Source organism: Panthera uncia, chromosome D1 (assembly GCF_023721935.1).
Source record: "Panthera uncia isolate 11264 chromosome D1, Puncia_PCG_1.0, whole genome shotgun sequence".
NCBI lineage: Eukaryota > Metazoa > Chordata > Mammalia > Carnivora > Felidae > Panthera > Panthera uncia.
In genome coordinates this window covers 18,771,873-18,794,054 of record NC_064808.1, presented here as the reverse complement: position 1 = coordinate 18,794,054, position 22,182 = coordinate 18,771,873, and the positions used below count along the sequence as shown (strand labels likewise).

General features: G+C 40.2%; 1 long non-coding RNA gene across 3 annotated transcripts in view; it reads right to left on the bottom strand.

Annotated features, from left to right (window-relative positions):
* Positions 1-22,182, bottom strand: part of LOC125934439 (uncharacterized) — a 419,134-nt gene that overhangs the window by 102,192 nt on the left and 294,760 nt on the right. The window contains exons 7-8 of one of the 3 annotated variants that reach the window (XR_007461398.1): positions 20,955-21,022; positions 18,526-18,668 (exon numbers count right to left, since the gene is read on the bottom strand). The exons of the other annotated variants lie outside the window; for them this stretch is intronic. This is a non-coding gene — a long non-coding RNA (uncharacterized LOC125934439). Of the gene's footprint in view, positions 1-18,525; positions 18,669-20,954; positions 21,023-22,182 lie in introns of those variants that run through there. 3 annotated transcript variants of the gene reach the window in all.

The following is a 22,182-nucleotide window of genomic DNA, read 5'->3' as shown; positions in this document are numbered from 1 at the left end:
AATCCAGAATAAAAACACCTGAGCATTTGTTTACCCAACCTTATTTCACGCATATTCCAAAATCCTGAAGCTGGGTGGCCACAGGCGAATGACACCATCAATTCTGAAAATAATGCCACTGGGCAAAGACCACTAGTGTGGACAGAGCAGAATCCGTGTGACCAACCAGATGATGGTGCCTATTTCTCAGAGTAAGTATCAGAATGGATATATCCTAATCTGGACTTCATTTTTCATCTTTCTAGCAGAGTTGGAAGGTGAGTCTGGTGAAGTCATTCCCCGTCCCCCCTAACCCCAGTCCAATCATGTTTTGCTTACCTCACTCACCCAGAAAAAGAAAAAATAAATCAATTTCCCAGCTAGCATTCCAAAGGAAGAAAGCATGAACAGAAGAGCCCTATAAGGTCAAACCGGTTGTACTATAACATCTGGGAGGGTAAAAGGTTGGATGGTAAAACACAGCAACACAGCCCTGTCTTTCCTGTGTTTAATTACCACAGAATGATGGTTTTGTTCGGGAACCAAAAACCCTGGGGGAGAGAAAACACAACTTTAATTTTTAAAGACTCTCAGTGCTCAGTGAAACCGATTGATGCCTGTGATTCTTTTGCTGTATTCGGATTCTCCATGCACAGCCAGCACCAGACCTCTCATATTCAAACAGATTGACAAATATTGATTTTTAACACCCCCAGCTAAGGACTCCTTAGTCAGCTCTCAGAGAACACATGTGTGTAGAATGAGTTCCGCAAGTTGACTCAAGTCAGTCCCAGCTGGATCCTTTCTCCTGCTGAAAAAATCAGGCCCAAAGAGGCAGCTGGATTCCAGCAAAGAGCAATCCACAATCCAGCACGGTGGAGCTTTTTGAGAATCCTCTATACCTCCTAAGACATAGGTTAGTCTGTGTTGAGAAAGGGATCTGAGAGCTAGACCTAAGTAAAAGATATTTGGGGTTGAAGTAAATAAACCAGAGGGAATTTAGGATTCTCTTCTCAACATTATGAAAAATGAACAAGTCTTTGACACGAAAACCATGACGTGACTTAGCTCACTTCTCCAGCCTCATGACACTTCCGTAGCCTTGAAGCTCCAGCCAAATGGATTACAGTAGTTCCCATTTATCCACAGGGGATATGTTCCAACACCCCCAGTGAATGCCAGGAACTGCATTTCAGATAATACAGAACTCTCTCTATATTATGTTTTTTTCCCCCTCTACATGCATACCTATGATAAAATTTAATTTATAAAGTAGGCACAGTAAGAGATTAACAGCAGTAACTAATAATAAAACAGAACAAGCATATCTATTGTGAAAACTGAAATAAAATGGAGTCACTTATGTCAAGGAGTTTTAAAATAGAACTTAATAGAGTCTATTAAGAAGATGCACCTCAGGCACCTCCTCCTCCTCCTCGCCAGGTGGAACCATGAACTTTTGAACTGGGCCAAATTGCAAAAATTCCAAGAATTCTGCAAGAACACCTGCAACTTGTTACAGTAACAGACTTTTGCTTAGTGACAGCCTTAGCAACCAATTAGGTTTAGCAAAGATTAGCTTTCTGCTGCCAACACCAATCAAAATTCTTTGTAAACAACCTACACAGGCATTCCCTTTCTTTGCTTTGAAAAACGCCCGACGTCTGCTCCCTAGTGGGACACGATTTGGGTTGGTGCCCAAATCTGTGTACCCTGAGTTGCAATTCTTTGAGCCTAAATAAACACTTTCGCTTAATCGTTGCCTTCTGACAATTTTAGGCTGACATAAAATACTGCAATAAAAGTTATGTGAATGTGGGTGTCTCAAAATATCTTATTATACTGTACTCACGCTTCCTCTTGTGATGATTTGAGATGATAAAATGCTTAAGTGATGAGAGGAAGTGAGGTGAGGGGTAGGCAGGCGGTGCGACATAGCCTGAGGCTACTACTGACCCGATCACTTTTCAGAAGGAGGATCATCTGCTTCCAGACTGCAGTGGACCACAGGGAGGGGAAGGCATGGAAGGCAGAAAGCAAAACCACAGGGGTTCAAGTGTACTCCCAGTTCTTTGAACTAGCCGGGCCCATCTCACAGGTTTGCTCAAAATCTGCATTCCCTGTTAGTTGTACCTGGTCCATCGTATTGTAAACGCCTGTTTACTCACCTGTATTCGCCTTCCATGGTGAGTTCTTTGAGCCTGACGTGCTGGGTCTTTTTCACTCTTGTACCTTCAGTCCTGATAACAGGCATTTATTAATATTTTTCACTGAATGCTAAATGCATGAATGAAGAAATGAAGAAATGGGAAAAGGCCATGGGCCATTTCTGGCCCTAGCACTAGTAGGTTACTGAAAAACAATTAAGCTATACTATTGCATGAGTTATCACTTTGTGCTAGTAACCAGCTAAGTGCCTTATACAGTGTTCCTTTCCATCTTCACACGACCACTGTGAAATAGTGAATTATTAGCCTCATCTCAGTCATTGTCACCATAATAATCATAATAATCGTAATTAGAGGCTCGGGGAGTAGAGACACTTACATAAGTTCACACATCGAGAAAGTAACAGTCAAGACTAGCATCATCATGTGCTGTCTCCCTATGATGTTCAAGGTTTGAACAAATACTAGGGACACTCAGGATGGAGGATATTTAAATTCCTCTACTGGAGACATTCATTTTTTTTACCCATTCATCCATCCATCAATTTTTGCATCCATTCAATAAGTATTTATTTAGAACCTGTTTTAAACAGGGCTCTGTGTAAGGCTCCAGGGGATGTGAAAATGAACAACACCTCTTATTTCCAAAGAGCATTCAGTTTATTCGGAAAGATGATAACACAGCTGTAATAAGGTGAGTCCCTCAAGGGATGTGAAATGTAATAGAAATTAAAGGAGAAAAATAATTTCCTTTACAGTAGTTTTTAAGCAGACCCTTTGCCTTTTTCCATCCCCCAAATAGCACCCCACTCCCTCCACCAGCAGGAACACCAAGAAGTAGCCTATCTTTTAATCACTTAGAAATGTCCAGGCATTTGAGTGTCTCAGTCAGTTGAGTTACGTCATGATCTCACGGTTCCTGAGTTTGAGCCCTATGCCAGGCTCTGTGCTGACAGGTTGGAGTTTGGAGTCTACTTCAGATTCTGTCTTCCTCTTTCTCTGTTCTTCCCCTGCTCACGCTCACTCTCTGTCTCTCTTTCTCTCTCTCGAAAATAAATGTTAAAAAATGTATTTTGATCAAGGTACTGCCTGTTCAAAATCATCCAGTGACTTCTCATTATTAAACAGAAAACTCTGAACTTATTAACATGTTATAATCTGGCCCCATCTACATTTCCAGATATATCTTCTACATCCCTAAGATTTCCTGACTGGTTGTCACCATTTTCTAAATCTATCCTGTGCCTTCCTGCTTCTGCAGTTTTGTTCAGCTACTTCCATTTGGGTTTAGGTGTATTCTTTCTATTTAGGCTTTTCTGACAATTCTATGATCTCTTTTTCCTTGGTTCTTTTAAAACATTTTGCTTCATATAGGTATCTCCTTTTTTATATGGCTTTGTCAGAAAATACCCAATTTTCCTGGGTATTTTAACAGTTATAAATTAACAGTTTATAACAGTTATAAATTAACAGTTTATATGCCAAAGTCCTGTTCTAGACTATGAAAATCTTATTAACCACAACAGTTTCTCATTCATCTTTATATCCTCAGTGTCTCACACAATGGCACGCACAGTGTGTCTGCTAAAATTAATTGTCCAGTCTTGTAACATTTACTTGCTCCAACATACTATTTGCCATTTACTTACATATATATCTTTGCATCTTTCATTTTCACTTCACCAGAGTTCCCAGTAGAGTCTGTGTATAGAGTAGGTGCCCAGTAAATATTTGGTGAATGGAAAAACTGTCAATTTCATAATAGGAATGATCGAATCTAATTTATTCATTGCTGCCTTTTTTGTTTGTTTGTTTTGTTTTTGTATCTAGACCGAGTAGGTACTCAATAAATGACTGTCAATTAAATGGATATAGATTCCCAAATATTTAGACAGGGAATGTAATGCACATACTGCTTTGTCTGACCTGCCCCTGTTTTCCTGGCCTTCCTCCACTTCCCACGGGGCAAATGCAGAGGTAGCCACTTTATAAGATGTGTCACTTTCTCCTAACTGGAGTTGATGGGTCCAAGGGAAAGAAACCATAATCAAACTGCTAATCATAGATCTTTCCTAGGATTTTTGGGCTTGGGACTCAGTGAATCAAGTTGATTAGCTAGAGCTATTGAAAAAAATTAATGAAAAGAGATTGTCATGATGACCCCCAAAGTTTTTAGGTTAGGTTGCAAACCTGTCCCTATCTTTTCCTTTTTTCTTAAGCTTGCTCAAAATGGATTTTTGTCACTCTTTTTCCAAAAGAGTCTTAATTATTGCAAAGACCATTCTGACAAAAGATACAGGAGATGATAGAGCCTGGAGAACAAGGAGGGATAAAAATCACTAAATTACACAACAAAGTGATAAAAATCACTACATTACAAAACTATAGATATTTACCTGGGATCTTTCCAAAGGCAAGACAGGGAGACTCAAGCAATAAAGAAAGCCATTGAGAGGTTGTCTGACCAAATAAGATGCTGCATAATAGTTTCATGAGAAATTATTAGACAACAGAGGAAGGAAACCAGCCCAGGTCATATCAGTGGTATTCAATGAGCACTGAGCAAAAGCCCTCCTGGAACCAAAGTGGAAGAGAGTAGAAGAGAACACTAAGAACACAGTTAAGAGTCTATTATGTCACAAATAAATTATTTCTTTCCTCCCTCCCCTCCCCTGCTTCCTTCTTTCCTTCCATATATTTGTATATATAACCTATTATGTCCTAGGCATACTACTTAATGCTAAAGTTATGGAGAGTAGAAACTCTCTCTTTCCTTCAAGGATCTTCCTCATGTTAAGAGGATGGCAGTGTGATGTGAGAGGTGGAGTGCATTGTGATAGGTGGTACTGTGGTCTAGAATCACATTATACGAGTGTAGGTTATGGGAACCAAGCTAGTGTTAAAAGTTCCATGGAACGTTTCCCTGAAAAGGCAATTCTTGAGAAGCCCTAAAAGATGAGTAGCATTTACTCATGCCAAGGAGAGTCTTGCAGACAGGAGCAAACATTCTAGGGAGAAGAAACAGCATATGCAAAGTCATGGTGACTGGATACAACATGATGTATTTAGGAGGGATAATGATTCCTCCAAGTTTATGTGTTAGTGGGAGAGGTAAACAAGTAAATCAACAACTGCAATGATAAGTCCTCTCACAGAAATGAGCATATGGTGCTCATTTCATATGAAAACATATAAAGAAAAACCAACCCAGCCTGTTAAGGTGGTTGAGGTTACGGAAGACTTCTGGAGCAGGTGACACCAAAGGTGAGTGTGAATGATAAACACAGGATATTCAAAGAGAGAAGAGATGGTGAGGGAGGATTTTTATGCAAAATGCACAGTACCTGAAAAGACACTGGCAATAACCAGAGTGAGTAATATATTCTCTCTGCACCAGAAGCAATGGGGAGAAGATGGGTCTGATTTGATTAACACCAAATATTGTATTTCCAGAGAAGCTCTATTCTAAAGCAAAGGTAGTATTTAGTATAGCAAGCAGAAAATCACTGTAAAGGAGACAAACAGTCAAGATGGAAGGGGTTAAATGGGAATGGACACTTGGCTCCCATGTTGAGAGGCATTAGGGTGGTAAAGACTGTGCAAAGCAGAGTACAGTCTATCTAGATGTACAGCGGTCTGCTGTTTCAGACAACTGTCATGCAGGAACATAGCTTCAAAATTTCTAGATCTTTCTCATTGCCAAGCAGACCCAGATTGTGTGCATGTAAGAAATTTCCTGATACCAATTTAATAGTCTATGAATTTCACTCTGAGTTAAACAAAATATTCCTGTGAGTCAGAGACTTAGCAGAGCCCTATAACTTGTGATCTTTGAATTAAAACCTAGATGACAGACATGCTAAAAATGTACTTCAATAATCTGTTGTGAATTTTTCCCTTCTCAGTTTGAATTAAATTTCAGAATCAATTGGTATATGGCATAATAACTGACCTTTCTAAAGGAAAAACCATAAAACCTGATCTTCCCCATTTCTTTATGTCCTAAGATCTGGTCTGGACTGAGAATTACACCAGAATTGAATATCGGTATCAACTAGCATGTGTGATAATAATTTTCTATCTTTTCTTTAAAAGAAAACCCACAGGGGTGCCTGGGTGGCTCACTTGGTTGAGCATCTGACTCTTGATTTCAGCTCAGGTCACCATCCCAGGGTCATGGGATTGAGCCCTGCATGGGGCTCCATGCTGAGTATAGAGCCTACTTAAGATTGTTTCTCTGCCTCTCTCTCTCTGCCCCTCTTCCTCACTCATGCACATGTACTCTCTCTCTCTCTAAAAAAAGAAAAAAGAAAACCCATAAAAGCTGATTTTTTTTCCCATTCTCCTATATCCTAAAGCCTGGTCTTTCTTCCCTTATATAAGCCACTTGGTAAATAATAAGGTCATTTGGGGTCATTTACGATGCCATCTTATAGTTAGTAATAGCATTCCTAATTACAGACCGGAGGAAATATTTAGTTGGAAGGAATAGAGGAGAGGAGAATGAGATAAGAATCCTTGTAAGTGCTTCTTTCTACTTCATCTTTCTACTTATTCTCATGCTCCCTGCTCCTTCTAACACTTATCACCACTAAATGCCATTCATGTGGCAAGGAATGTTAGAATGTCACCATCACCTGCCTCTATGGACCACATAAATGTTTACTGTGTTTAAAACAGCTGTAAAGTAGAACAATGTTATAAGAACTGAGGGGCAGGAAGATCAATATTAATAATAATAATAACAATAAATAATTAATAATAATAATATCTAGCATATATATGATGTTTTTAGTTCACCAAGTGCCTTTCTATATCTTAACTCATGTGACACATATGACAACATTTGGGGTAGATGGAGCAGATATTACCATCTTCATTATGCAGAGGAACTGAGTTTTCAAGCAGTCACAGCTCCACCACATATTAATTGTGTGAGATTAGACAATGCATCTTACCTCTGTGTGTCTCAGCTTAACTTTGAAATAGGAACATTCATAGAACTTATAAAGTTACTGTTTTAAAAATCATAAAAGATAGTTCATAGGGGCCCAATGCCTATCTTAGTGTAAAGGCTCAAAAAGATCAGCAGTTACTATCGCCATTGTGACGAAGAGGTTAACACTAACTACTGTCACAGATAATTCTGGGAGTTCAGGGGCTTAATGCGCTTATATAAAGTGCAGATGTTGGGCTGAGGGGGTAGGGGGAGTAGGGAGATCTAAATGGGCTTTGCTCCACTTAGGAAGCAGGGTCTTCTACAGCGGCTGCACCAGTTTGCATTCCCACCAACAGTGCCTCAAAATATTAAAAATAGATCTACCCTATGACCCAGCAATAGTACTGCTAGGAATTTACCCAAGGGATACAGGAGTACTGATGCATAGGAGCACTTGTACCCCAATGTTTATAGCAGCACTCTCAACAATAGCCAAATTATGGAAAGAGCCTAAATGTCCATCAACTGATGAATGGAGAAAGAAATTGTGGTTTATATACACAATGGAGTACTACGTGGCAATGAGAAAGAATGAAATATGGCCTTTTGTAGCAACGTGGATGGAACTGGAGAGTGTTATGCTAAGTGAAATAAGTCATACAGAGAAAGACAGATACCATATGTTTCAACTTTTATGTGGATCCTGAGAAACTTAACAGAAGAGCATGGGGGAGGGGAAGGAAAAAAAACAAAAAGGTTAGAGAGGGGAGGGAGCCAAACCATAAGAGACTCTTAAAAACTGAGAATAAACTGAGGGTTGATGGGGAGTGGGAGAGAGGGGAGGGTGGGTGATGGGTATTGAGGAGGGCACATTTTGGGATGAGCACTGGGTGTTGTATGGAAACCAATTTGACAATAAATTTCATATTTAAAAAAAAGGAAGCAGGGTCTTCATTTAGCCTCTAGGGCTTTGGGGTCCCCTGGAAGGACACCCTGTACCTGGCCTACAGATGAAGAAAGGGAGAGAATGAAGAAAGGTTTTTACAGTCTAGGCTTGGAACTGGCCTTCCTTCCTTGCACACACATCCCATTAACCAGAATGCAGCCATATGGCCAAAGCAACTTGAAGAAGCCTAGGAAAAGCAGCCTACGTGTGTGCTTAGGAAGAGCAGAGAATGACTTTGCACGAACAAAGAGCCATCTGTGCCACATGAGGGGACTTTGCCCGGGCCCACCAGCTGATAACTGTGAGAGCTATGACTTTAAAGCAAATAATCTGACTCCAGATCCAGAACTCTTCCCTCTACAGTTGCCCAAGATCTCACATAAAAACAGAAACCAGGTGTCCTGATCTTTAATTCCAGGATCCTTCCTCCCACCCTTTCTGGCTGGTAAAAGCATGTTGATGAACTACAAATGGCTGTGTTCTTTCCATTACTTGCTGTGCTTTATTACAGGTGCTCTGATAGCTAGCACATTCACTAAACTAGAAATCCAACCTTTCTCTTCTTTGACAACTGAGACAGCAGAGAATGGTCTGACTCTGTGACTGCTTCACTGAAGTCTCCCCAGGGTGATAGATAGAAGTGACTATTCCTTTCCCTTAGAGGAGAGCAATTTAGAGCAACAACCCATCGCATAGGCAGCGTTTGTGTGTGTGGGATGTATGGTATGAGGTCACTCTGCCACATCATGTGTCTGCATGCTGAAACTGAGGATAATTGGGCTATTTTTCAAAGTCAATGGAGTGTGACTTTATTGAGAAGCACTGGCCACATCCAGATTCTTCTTTACTTGCTCTGGGTGTTACTTTAGGTTCTTTCCTAAGAACCTATCCTTTGAATAATGTCAGACTCGTTGACTGCTTGGAGGTAAATTTAGAGTAATTCAAAGAGAAGCCCTTCTGGAAACCTCAGCATAAACCCCAAGCACTGACAGGATCATTTGTCCAGGCTACAGAGTGTCAAGGCACAATCAGAGTGCATCTGGCCTGTTGGTATCATGCTTGTCCTCACTCAGTAGGGCCAAATATGCAAGACCTACCTCAGAGACACAGGTATTTCTTTTCAGATACAAAGCCTCTAATTCAAGGAACTTACCCTGAGCAAGGTGTTTTGCCAGTTTATAAGCTATGGACTATCCTTAAACCTTGGAAACTGAGAACCACCAGGATATGTTTGAGTTCCTTTCTAATCTCAAAATCAGTTAAGGAGAGAGTAGAGATTAGCGCAAAGTACATGGGCTCTGAAGGCAAACAAAACTCATTTCAAATACTGGTTTGACCTCATAATCACTGTAGAGCAGAGGTTGGCACATTTCAACCTATGGACTAAATCCATCCCACTATCTGTTTTTGAAAATAAAGCTGTATTGAAACATGGCTTCACCCATTTGTTGACATATCATCCATGGCCACTGCACACAGTACAACAGTAGAGCTGGGCAGGATGCATGTGGCCTGCAAAACCATAAATCTTTTTTATTCATTTATTTTTTTGATGTGTATTTATTTTTGAGAGAGAGAAGGGGGAGAGAGAGAACACAAGTTGGGGAGGGGCAGAGAGAGAGAGGGAGACAGAGAATCCCAAGCAGGCTCCAGGCTCTGAGCTGTCAGTACAGTGTCTGACGTGGGATTCAAACTCACAAACTACAAAATTATGACCTGAGCCAAAGTCGGATGATTAACCGACTGAGCCACCCAGGCGCCCCTGCAAAACCATAAATCTTTATCATCTGGCCTCTTCCAGAAAATATTGTGGCTCTTCAGTTCATTTTTTCAACACAGGAGTTCTGACTAACATAAAATTGTGGTGAAAACTGAATAAAATATTGAATAAATAGCACCCAGGGCAATTCCAAACATGCAACATCCTCACTAAGGAGTGGGTTCCTTTTCTCCAGTTATTTTGCACTGGGATGCATTCAGGTGGCTGGAGTACGGAGGCACAGGGATACACAAATTCAATGCCACATATATAACTCTTCAGGGAGCAAAGTTGCCCACGTGCGGCTCCCAGACTAAAAAGAATAAAGGAAATAAAATGAACAACCTTAATGTCCTGCAGAAAGAGAGGAGATCAGGGAGAGGCCCTTCATTATCTTGATATTGCTGCTATAAGGTAAACCAGCCCATTTTTGACATTCTTTATTTACCTAAGAAAGAGGTAAACAGCAATTTTGCATCTGTCTAGGGTACTGGAACTTTTTTAAACTTCCCCCCAACAACTCGTCTTACAACAAAATGTACTGTATGCATCCTTACTTCCACGGAGAACCAAACCTATTCTGTAATTGAGAGAACGTCTGCTGTTCGTAGTGTTCTTGGATCCGTTTATCAGTAATTAATGTGCGTGCCTCTAAATTGGACAATTTGTCTACATTATAAAATCTCAGCCTCTCAACAACCCTTCAACACATATTATCATTCCGAATTTACCGATGAAGAAACTGGGAGATGAAATAAGCTGCCGAGTTTGTGCAACTAGGAACAGGCAGAGAGCCACAATTCAAAGCCAGTCCAACTCTCCTGGAGTCTGCCTAATCTTTAACAAAGTTGGCAATATCAGGAAGTACAAAAGGATTGAATTTTAACTGAACCAAAACCGTATTGTCAGAAAGCCTGAACAGCTGGCAAGAGAACAGAAGGAAGAAATTTTACAAATATACTCTGAGTAACAACCATCACTATTTTCTGAATCCTTTCTCTAGGTACTTTATACCTCTTACATGTCTCAAAGGCAAGTGTGGCAAAAAAGCTTTGGAAATGAAGTAAGAGGTTCTGGACTCTGGTCTTGAACAAGCCATTCCCCTCCTCTCAATTTTTCTATTTGTAATTGAGAAACTCAAATAGTCTTTTAAGTCATTCTCTCTGAATGTTTACGATACTTCCCAGGAAGCAAGTCTTGGTCACTGGGGACTGATAGCCAAATATTCAGGATTCCACTTGCATGAGCATAGCCCTGTCACCAGGAAGCATGTGCCCCCCTCCCCTCCCTACACACACATGCATGCATTGAACACACATTTCCACCTACCCCCCATAGTGCCTGATTTAAAACACATTAAAATTAAAAGAAGTCAGTGAGAGAACAATAATCTTCATAAAAGCACAGAGCTGGGTAGATAAAGGAATAATATAGAAACAAACAAGATATTTGCATAAGGTTTCTGACATTGATTGGGAATAAAATATACATGAAAAGACAGCAAAACTGAGAGTGTACCAACTGATAAAAGCAAAGCAAAGCTTAATCAAAATATGCCTCTGTGTATACACACACACACACACAGACACACACACAAAGAGAATCTCCCTCTGTGAGCAAGGGGCAGGGAAAAAGTGACAATTCTAGGTTATTTCTGAGTCCAAGTACCTACCTGAAGAAGTGAAATAAAAAAGAGAGTGAGCATGGCTACCATTTATTGAGGAACTACCCAGTGCCAGACACTGGACAGAGCCACCTTTCAAAGCAGAATTTACAAAACAGCTTCACCCTTCTAAGCACCTCCATGAAGAAGGCATGCTTATCCCCATTTTACAGAAGCAGACACTGCTCACAGAGATGACGATTTGGTCCAAGACCATTCTGCTAATTAGTTGTTAAATCAAGCATCAAAGCCACATCAAAAGATTATGTTCTTTCCTAATGCTTAGAAAAATGAAGCAAGTTGCTTAAGTTCACATATCATTAAAAGGGTGATACGAATCCAGATGTTCTGACTAGTAAATCAGTTCCTCAGCTACTATTTTATGATGAAACTATTGACTCTTTTTTTTCTTCCAAAATTTTATTTAGATTCAAGTTAGTTAACATATACTGTAGTACTGATTTCAGGAGTAGAATTTAGTGATTCATCACTTATGTACAACACCCAGAGGTCATCAAAAGTCCCCTCCTTAATGCCCATCACCCATTTAGCTCATCCCCCCCCCCACTTCCCCTCCAGCAACCCTCAGTTTGTTCTCTGTATTTAAGAGTCTCTTATAGTTTGCCTCCCTCTCTGTTTTTATCTTATTTTTCCTTCCCTTCCCCTATGTTGATCTGTTGTGTTTCTTAAATTCCACATGAGTGGAATCATATGGTATTAGTCTTTCTTTGACAGATTTATTTCACTTAGCATAATACATGCTAGTTCCATCCATATCATCACAAGTGGCAAGATTTCACTCTTTTTTTGATGGTGAATAATATTCCAGTGTGTGTGTGGAGCCATTGTCTTTATGCACTAATCAGTTGATCGAGAAACTATTGACTCTTAACATCAGACTTCTATTGAGAGGCACATGTCACACATTCAAAGAATAGGCCTTTGAGTTGCGTGAATCTGTGTTCAAATCTGGGCTCCAAAACTTACTAGCTACTTGGGAAAGTAGGTTCATGTGTTCTTCTGTAGTTCAGGGTTAGTGACATTTACTACAAACAGATTTCTGAGAATTAAAAAACTTAATGTGACAATAAATCGTCAATTAAAAGTTGGTGATTGCTGGAGGTGGGGTTCTTCAGAAGCAGACCATGAAGTGAAGATGTGTGCTCCCAAGAGAATATCAGAAGGGGGTGGGTGATGCAAGGCAGGGAAGGGAAAAGAGTCAAGCAAAGGTACATTCTCAGGAAAAGTCCCAGCTCTAGCCTAATCCTGCAGAAGCCTAGAGTATAAAACGTATACCTCAGAGTTTTCCATGCTCCCCACTTTCCTTTGCAAAGAAGGAACATGGGCCTTCATACTCCTGCCCCGTCCAGTCATTGAATAAAAGTCATGGCTGGGGTGGTGAGGAAAGATGCAGCGCAAACTCACAGGCCCTTCTGGCTCCGTATACATCTGCAGGCAAAGCAGCTGGAGTACCCTGAGGGCAGAGTGACATGACAAGATGGGGGGGCAGGAGGGGAGCCTGAAGGGGTCAATGTGTGAACAAACAGAAGGCGATCCTAGGCAGTGTCTGCTCTAATGGCATTCCTCTCATTGTTATTATCATCATCATTTTATCATCATTACCTTTTATTAGGATGAGAATGACGCCCTTCTTTTATATGCCTCATTTCCAAGAATACTGGGGAAAACCTATATATTCTTGAGTTCAAGGTAGAAGCTAGATAGACCAAGGCCAGAAAAGGGATATCGGTCCACAGGAAGATATACATTCCAGGTCATGATCAAAACTGGAAGCCCCGAGCTGAAGGCTTTACTAGGCAACCTACAGCATCCATTTCAGGCACTGTTCTCAGCCAAGGGACCAGATCCCAGCCTCTGATTTATTGGAGATGAGAAGCACTGAAACACTGCAGCAAATAGAGACTGGGAGAGCCAGCTCTTTCATCACAGTAATAAATGTACGTTCCCAGAATCATTGAAACCTTTTTAGTTTTAAATTCTCCACCCCTTACCTAATACAATTAAGGCCTGCATGAATTATACAAGGGATAAACAAAGAGATGTCCTGCTTCCCAGAGACTCGAAAGGAGATCTACATTACCTTCCTACATTAATGCTACTTAACAAATAGACCTCCAGCCCAGGCTAACTTAGCATTAGTTTTCCCTGAGAAAAAATTAATTTGCCCCCAGATTTTATGGTTCTAGCCAGTTTCCCCTAATAATTCTTTTTTTTGTTGTTGTTTCCTGACAACATTTATGCCTCACCCCTTACTCTTTCCCTTCTTCCCCATATCTGGGCAAGCCCCTGGGTGCTCCCTCATTTGACACTGGCAGGAAGTTCAAACCACACAAGCCCAAGGCCACACATAAGAACCTTCACTCCAGACCCCCCCACCCAAAACACCATAGAAACCTCAAGCCATTTCAGACCTTCTCAGGATCCACCTTGGCCTCCCCAGAGAGTCTCATTTTGTGAGCAATATGGTATATGTGTGTCACTGATCTCAATATCTGAACCAAATTTTGGGTGGAGATCCATTCCATTCTGTGTGGTGGCTACAAAGGCAGTTATCTCAAGGAGGAAGCATGGGGAACACACTAAAGTCCGGATGGCCAAACATGGTTACTGGTAATATAAACAGGGACCTAAAAGCTTTTTAAAGGATGGCTGTTCAACTGGATCAAGTAAATATTTCAAGAACTGAGTGACCCAAACATAGTGGTTCTAAATGCAAAGGGTATAAAAAGAACTTTTTTAACTACTGGAAGGATTAATCTGCTTATTCTGTCCACCCATTCATGAGTTCATCTATCCATTCATTCTAAAAGGATGTATTGAACATCTGTTGTTAAGTGCTAGGGATACAGCAGCACACATGACATACAATATCCCTACCTATCCCATTATATGGGAAATAGAGAAAAATACAGAGAACTATATATTACTAAGTGATACACAATACAACGGATAAAATTTGGGGAGTGGTGGGAACAGAACACCAAGGAGGAATATCTGCCCAACTTAAATATGGTAACCTGAAGTGAGAATTGATAGATGAATACGAATTCGTCAAGCAAAATGAATAAGCATATATACAAAAGAGAGTGTTATGGAAAAGCAATCAGGGGCATGGAGAACAGTTCAAAAAGAAAACACATGAAATGTCCAGCAGCAAAGAGAGAATTAGAATATTCAGGAAACTGAAAGTACTTCAATAATTTAGTGTAATGACAGAATATGTCTCTGAAGAGCTGCTCTAAAATAACATGAAAAGGCAAAAACATCCAATGTTATGAGTAAAGTAAGTAAACTGTATATTGAGAAACGGTTTTTTTTTTTTTTCAGTTTTATGGTGTACAAAAGCCAGACCTAGAGATATTAAATTGGAAATGTTCTGGAATCTTTTCATGATCAATTGGGAGTCCTAACACAGGCCTACTGGATCTCCTGTGGGACATTTAAGATGAGTTCAATTCTCCAATTTTCTCTGGAGTCATCACAATACAACATGGAACACCTACACACTGGTCATCATGGTGAATGCGCTGTCATACTCAGATTGATGGTTTAGCCCTGTAGTCTTGAGTTTCTTTGGGCCCCAGTTTCTTCACTTGTGAATAGGCAATAATAATATTTGCAAAGATATCACTTATGAGAATGTGGGATTCCTTGGATTACACCGACTCTTACTGTGTTCTATACCCCAGAGCTGTCATTATAACCCACTCCAAAGCTAGAAAGAGACAACAAATCTCCTCGGAGAGAAAAACCTCTGATCCAAACTTGGCTTCACAACGAATGCTCCTTCAGTCTGAGCAGTGCAGGGCTGCCATTGTTGATTCATTTTGTGTTGGCGCCTGAGAAACTTAGTGACTTGTGTTTATATTTATACTGGCATTCGGAGTCTCAGGAGGTGTGCCTGAGATATGAAAAAAGACAAGAGAAAACAGAACTTTTTGAAAGCCAGAAGAAGTGCGGGAGTTTGCCTTTTCACTCTGGGTTGACTTCTAAATAACTTTTGAGGTGTCTTTCCACATCATCTCACTAAGGAGAGGGATCTTGGCTGAGAAATAGAGAGAGGAAGAAAAAATTTAAAGAACATGAACTATATTCAGATATAATTTCAGTGAATATTTATGAAATGTGTGCAAAAAGTTATTTTCTGAGATTATTTTTATTTTTCAGAAATAGACCAGTGAAGAGTACAATTTACCCACAGACAACAACTGAGGCAAAAGATACAGGGTCTTAACAAAACTATGCTTTTATGAGAACCTGATTCTGTGGATGACATATATCCTTGGAGAATGGGGCAGCACAACAGAGCCAGTGGGATGGAGCCAATCAAAGCGGACCATTCTCACGTTCTCATCTTTCACCAAGGACTCCAGACACAGCCAGCAGCAAAACCCTCCTGTCCTCAAACTCAATCAAATGAACACACATGTCTGCCGACACAATCTATGTACGCTCAGCTCATCCAAAGAGAGAAGCTTACCCAACAAACCACTTAGCTCTTCCAGGACTTCTTCATTTCTCCATCAGCTTGAGGAAGAGTGACCACGTGGGTGATGAGAAGTTTCTTCAGGTTAAAGAGGGCTGCAGTTATGAATACTGTACTTACATGTCAACCACATAAGCTTCCAGTTTAAGGAAAAGAAAGAACTATCACTCCCTTTGTAATCTTGCCCCTTATTCTAGATGGTGCTTCTTGTTGTTCAATACGGTAATTACACACCCCACACCCATTTGCAAATTACCCTTGGGCACCAATGATGAATCTCTCCCAAAGACTGATGCCAACAGCTCCACGCTAACAGCTCCCAGGACTGAGCCCAGTCTGCCATTTTACGAAAGAGCAAAACAGCGATTCCTTCAAGATGACCCAGTAGGCCCTGGAAATCCGTTAAAATGCTTTCAGGAAGTTAGGACTGTCAACAAGGTTCATTTATAGTAATGGAGTTGTAAAATCAGCCTAATTGTCTAAAAGCAGGGGATCAATTAAATAAAGTATGCTATAACTTTAAAACGACGTTCCATATAATCATTACAATACAATAATAAAAGCATATTTGATGGTATAGGGAACCGCTCCTGCAGTGTTAAGTTACAGAACACCGTGTGCAATAATACGATTCTATTCTTGCAATACAGGAATGTGTATATTCCTAGAAATTTCCCTCTCTCCCTCCCCACTTCTCTTTCTTTCTGTGTGTTTGTAGAAGGTGCTCACTCTTTCCTTACAGATCTCACTTAAAATCACTTTCTCATTGAAGCCTTCCCTGCACACACTATACCTAAAAGACCAAATTCTTCTCAATCCCCATACCCTTCTCACACCCACACTCTTCTCAAGTACTTCAATCCCCATACCCATGTTTATTTGTCCACCTTAGTATTTATACTCTGTAGCATACTAAATGTATCTGTCAAGGTCCTGGAAAGAAACAGATGGCACACAGAGTATAATAATTGGGAAAAAAAAAGTACAGGGAGTATTTATAAGGGTGTAAGCAGAGTTAAGGAAAATCAGCAAGATACTGCAAAATATCCCAGGATGAGGAACAGTTGGGGTGGGGAGACGGTAGGGGCAATGCCATCTCTGTAAATGAAGGAGCAGGAGGGGAGTGCGGTTATCAGAACCTGGAGACAAAGTGGTACCTGCACAAGAGGATGCGGGGCAGGAGCTATGGCCTTCGAGCGGGAACAAAGCCACTGTGAATCCATGGCTCAGCAGGAATAAATACTCTGGCATCTCTTGCCTTCCACTTTCTGATCTCCTGCCAGTGCCTCCCACTTTCTGAAGCCAACCAGCATGCAGAGGACAAAGGAGCTGGTCGATGTGGTCCTTAAAGTCCATCCTTCCACAGAGCAGTGTGGAAGTACCCAGGTGGAAAGTATCCAACAACTGCAAAGTTTACTTATTTGTTTGTATATTGACTCCCCCCAGTAAAATGTAATTTCTGAGAGGATAGGGCTTTTTTCTCTGTTCTGGCCACTCATGTATTCCCAGCACCTAGAAGTCTACCTGTGTGTAGTATGATGGCTTAGTAAATATTTGATGAATGAATGTATGTTCAGTGGTAGTTATAAAATGTTTGTATTTGGGTAGTGAGTTTACGGGTAGTTTAAATTTCTTCATGTGACTTTCCATATTTTCTAACTTTTTTCAATAAACATATTTGCTTACAATCAAGGCACACACACACACACACACACACACACACACACACAGATGTATACAGGAGTCTAGCAAGAAAGCAGTGAGAAGAAAGTCAATTCCTATTCTGGAATTCATCAAGTACTTGTACATAAAACTTGTACTGTGTTCCCCAGCTCTGAACCATGGAGACTCAGTCATGTCTAGGAAACACTGATCAATATTATCTTTCCAGACTTTATAAATATCCCAGACCAATTGCCTATATATTATTTATGCTGTCAAGATAATATGTAGGTAATACATAATTAAACAACAGCCAAATCTAGAGACACAAGTACAGCATTGATCATGAAAGAACCAACCTTATTTTGAAAAAGGAAGGAAAGATGTCCTTCAGTGCTGGACAACTACTTTTTAATAAAACTACACAAGCGGCTTGGCAGTTCCTTTTCCCAGCAGAGGTCCCCAACCTTTAGCAATGTGTGTCCCAAATGAGCGTCATTACTAACACTTTTATCTAGTTACCTGTAAATTATAGTTACCTGTAATATAGGCCCAATTCAATCATTGGTCCCTAAATACCAGACCAGAAGTGGATTCTGGGAATGTGTTTCCCATGGCAGAAGCTATCCTTTCAGTAGTAGAAATGATGATTGGATGATATGAAATCATATTTTATTAGTTGACTCAAAACATATATAGTAAAATCCTGTTAAAAGTGCTTCACTATACCCCCGTCTTATCTGCCCTAGATACTAGGTGCACTCCATAATACAGCTATTAAATTACACCAAAAACTGACAGCAGATCTACCTTATACATTCAAACCAGCCTTATAATAGGGGCTGCTCGCGTTTTTAATGGAATGTAATAGATACTGATTTATACACCCAGGTGTGAATGGTATACTTTCCTTTTCCCACCTTCCAGCTTGAAGATAAATGAGCTTCTATTTCTGTGCACCATTGCCCCTTTCCTCACTCCAGATGTTTTTCCCTGCTCTTCAGTATGGTAATTGCACATCTAAAACCTGAACACTCCCTGAATGCTGAAAAAAAAAATACCAGATTGCATGAAAGTGTTTTGACAATCACAGGAAAAAAAATCTTAGATGCAGTTTATAAATATCATTAAATCAATGAAGGTTTTAAGTTAACTTGTTTCTGGGTGCTTGGGTGGCTCAGTCGATTATGTGTCCAACTTCAGCTCAGGTCATGATCTCACAGTTTGTGAGTTTGAGCCCCCCATCAGGCTCTGTGCTGACAGCATGGAGCCTGGAGCCTACTTCAGATTCTGTGTGTGTGTGTGTGTGTATTTGTGTGTGTGTGTGTGTGTGTGTGTGTGTGTCTCCCCCTCCTCCTCTTGCACTCTATCTTTATCTCTCTCTCAAAAATAAAGAAACACTAAAAAACTTTAACCCTTTTCATCTGTGTTATGTATTTATGTACTTAGATATTTGTGTGTTTATAGACTACAGGTATATTTTTTCTATATTTATCATGAAATTTCATGAAAAGCATCTTCGACTCTAAGAACAATTCCCAATCAGGGAAAAGGCAATAAAAATGTAAAACAAGACATTATATTAAAAGCAGAGGCATAATATATAATAACAGCTCTTGCTATCTGATGTTTCATGGCATAGCATTAATCCACTGAGAGTTTCTGGCTAAAGACCTTCCCTGAAAAATGTCCCAAGTTTCCATGGAGCAACCCATCCCGCCTTCCCCCGGGCCCCCAGGATGTTGCTGGCTCACCAGCAGTGGCAGCAAGGGTTGTAGCATCAGCACCTCTGATTGGAGTAATGAATTGATTAATAAATGCTAACCAAATTTATACAGTATAAAGATGTCTGATTTGTTACACTAATTCATCGGGGTTGTACCTTCATGCTGAATTAGCAGTGGCAGCCTCAAGAAACGGGAAAGGTCAGTGGTAAGAAGAATATATAGTAGCCAAGATAAAAGCATGAAAGCCTTCACTAGAAGTTGAAATGGAGAAGCAAAGAGAATTCTTTGATAAATTCTTTGGCCTGTGGTTCAGCATCATCAAAAAACTAATTTGTATGCTCATCTAACTCCATGTTATGCAATTAGCAAAAGTCACTAAGAGACCAAAGCAAACAGAGAATACCAAAGTGAGGATATATAGTGCCGTTCGCCATAAATAATGCAGATTTGCTGACTCCAAATTTCATAACTACAACCATGCTGGAAACATAACTGACTCAAACGTATAAGGCAAAACTGTCCTGGCAGTCAACTGTTCATAGGGTTGACATTTTTCTAACATCTTTTTTTAAGAGTCTGAAGTTTAAAACCGCTATTTCTCACTGACCGTAATGACACTTTTACCAAGCTCTCCTTCGCTAAACTGGTACCTTAGCTTATTTGATCCAAAAAGCACAGCTAGGTCTTAAAAGCTTCTGGGTACAGTAGAGAGAGCAATATACAGTACTCTTTTTTAAAGTTTATTTATTTTGAGAGAGAGACCAAGAGAGAGAGGCAACATGTGTGGGAGAGACAAAGAGGGAGGGAAAGAGAATCCCAAGCAGGCTCTGCCTTGTCAGCATGAGCCCAATGTAGGGCTTGAACCCACCAACCATGAGAGATCATGCCCTGAGACGAAACCAACAGTCAGACACTTAACCGACTGAGCCATCCAGGTGCCCCAATATACAATACTCTTATTTCACCCGCTCCCTGAGGAAGAAGTAGGGAGCTGTCCTATTGTGGGAAGGCTATTCTCAGAAGTTGGGTCAAGGATCTGGTTTGCAATTTCTTTTTCTGAGCACTGCCAAGTCAGCATATTGTTTATTTAAAAAGAGAAACATGTCCCTGGTCCTTCAGTGTATGTGAACACAGTATGATATCTGGTTGGTTCAAGATTAGAATATAATTGGAATTATTGCTTCATTTATTATTGTGCTCCTATGCTGAGTACAAAGAAATTCTATAGTAAAAATGCACTGTACATTCTGTAAAGCATATAACAGACACTGTTTCATTATTTTATCATGAATTAAATAGAAAAAAAAAAAGCCCAATTAATGAAGCTAGTCATTTCCAGAAAAAAAAGGAACATTAAAAGCAGGCCTTCAAATAATAAGAGGGTTTTCATGTGGAATGATAATGATAATAACAACAACAACATTCTAATATGATTCAGGGGGCTTGAAGAAAATCTAAGAAGGTATCAAATGTTTTCCCATTGATGAGTTTATAGTAATTTTAGAGTGATTTTCTGACGTCCTAAAATAGCTAAGTCATACAGATACAGGAAGAACTTGGGAAACTGTTTCACTATTATATTAGGTCAAACCACATTTAGTTACCTTTCCTATAGTCAAAAAGGGTCCACATAGAGGTCCTTTGATGTGTCAACCTGGCTAGGTTACAGCACCTGTGTAATTTCATCAAACAATAAGGTAAGTGTTACCGGGAAGATATCTGGTGTATATGAATAAAGTCCATCATCAGTTGATTTTTTTTAAAAATGTTTAATGTTTACCTATTTTTGAGAGAGAGGGACAGAGCACGAGCTGCAGAGGGGCAGAGAGAGAGGAAGACGCAGAATCTGAAGCAGGCTCCAGGCTCTGAGCTGTGAGCACAGAGCCTGATGCAGGGTTCGAACTCACGAGCCACAAGATCATGGCCTGAGCTGAAGTCGGACACTTAACCAACAGAGCTACCCAAGGGCCTCTTATCAGTTGGTTTTAAGAAAGGGAGATTATCCTAGGTTATCAGCGCAGGCCTCATTCAGTCAGTTGAAAGGCTTTCAGAACAGGGATGAAGCTTCCCTGATGAAGAAATTTTGCCTTTGGATAGCAGCTTCAGCCTGTGCTGAGGGTTCCAGCCAGTTCTTCCTGGTTGCCAGCCCCAGGGTTTGAAACTTTCCTAGCTTGTCCACACAATCATATGTCTATTTTTTTGCAGTATATCTCCTAATTTATGCTTCCCATAGGTTCTCTTTCTCTGGGTTGAACCCCAACTAGTGCACTCAAATTTCGGCAATCTCTGTGGTTCAGTGTGATATAAGGTCATTTGCCCAAAGAAACATCATATTTAAGAAAAAATACACAATTTGCTGAAAATCAGAAAATGATTTTTAAATGGGTATGAGAAAACAGCTATACTTAATTGAATGTACCTCCTCTGTACATTATGTTAACATTTTGTACTTCCTTATATTTGTTACTTTGCTATAAATACCTGAATATGCATAATATAAAATATAATTAAAATGTCATTATTTTATTAATTATTATTCAGTGAGACTTAATCTGTCACTATTTTCTAGTCAATTAATTAAAAAATGGGACAAAGGATACATTAATACCCTTAAGGTTAAGAAACGTTTTCAGGGGCACCTGGGTGGCTCAGTCAGTTGAGCGTCCGACTTCGGCTCAGGTCATGATCTCGTGGTTTGTGAGTTCAGGCCCCATGTCAGGCTCTGTGCTGACAGCTCGGAGCCTGCAGCCTGCTTCAAATTCAGTGTCTCCCTCTCTCTCTGCCCTTCCCCTGCTCATACTCTGACTCTCTCTGTCTCTCAAAAATAAATAA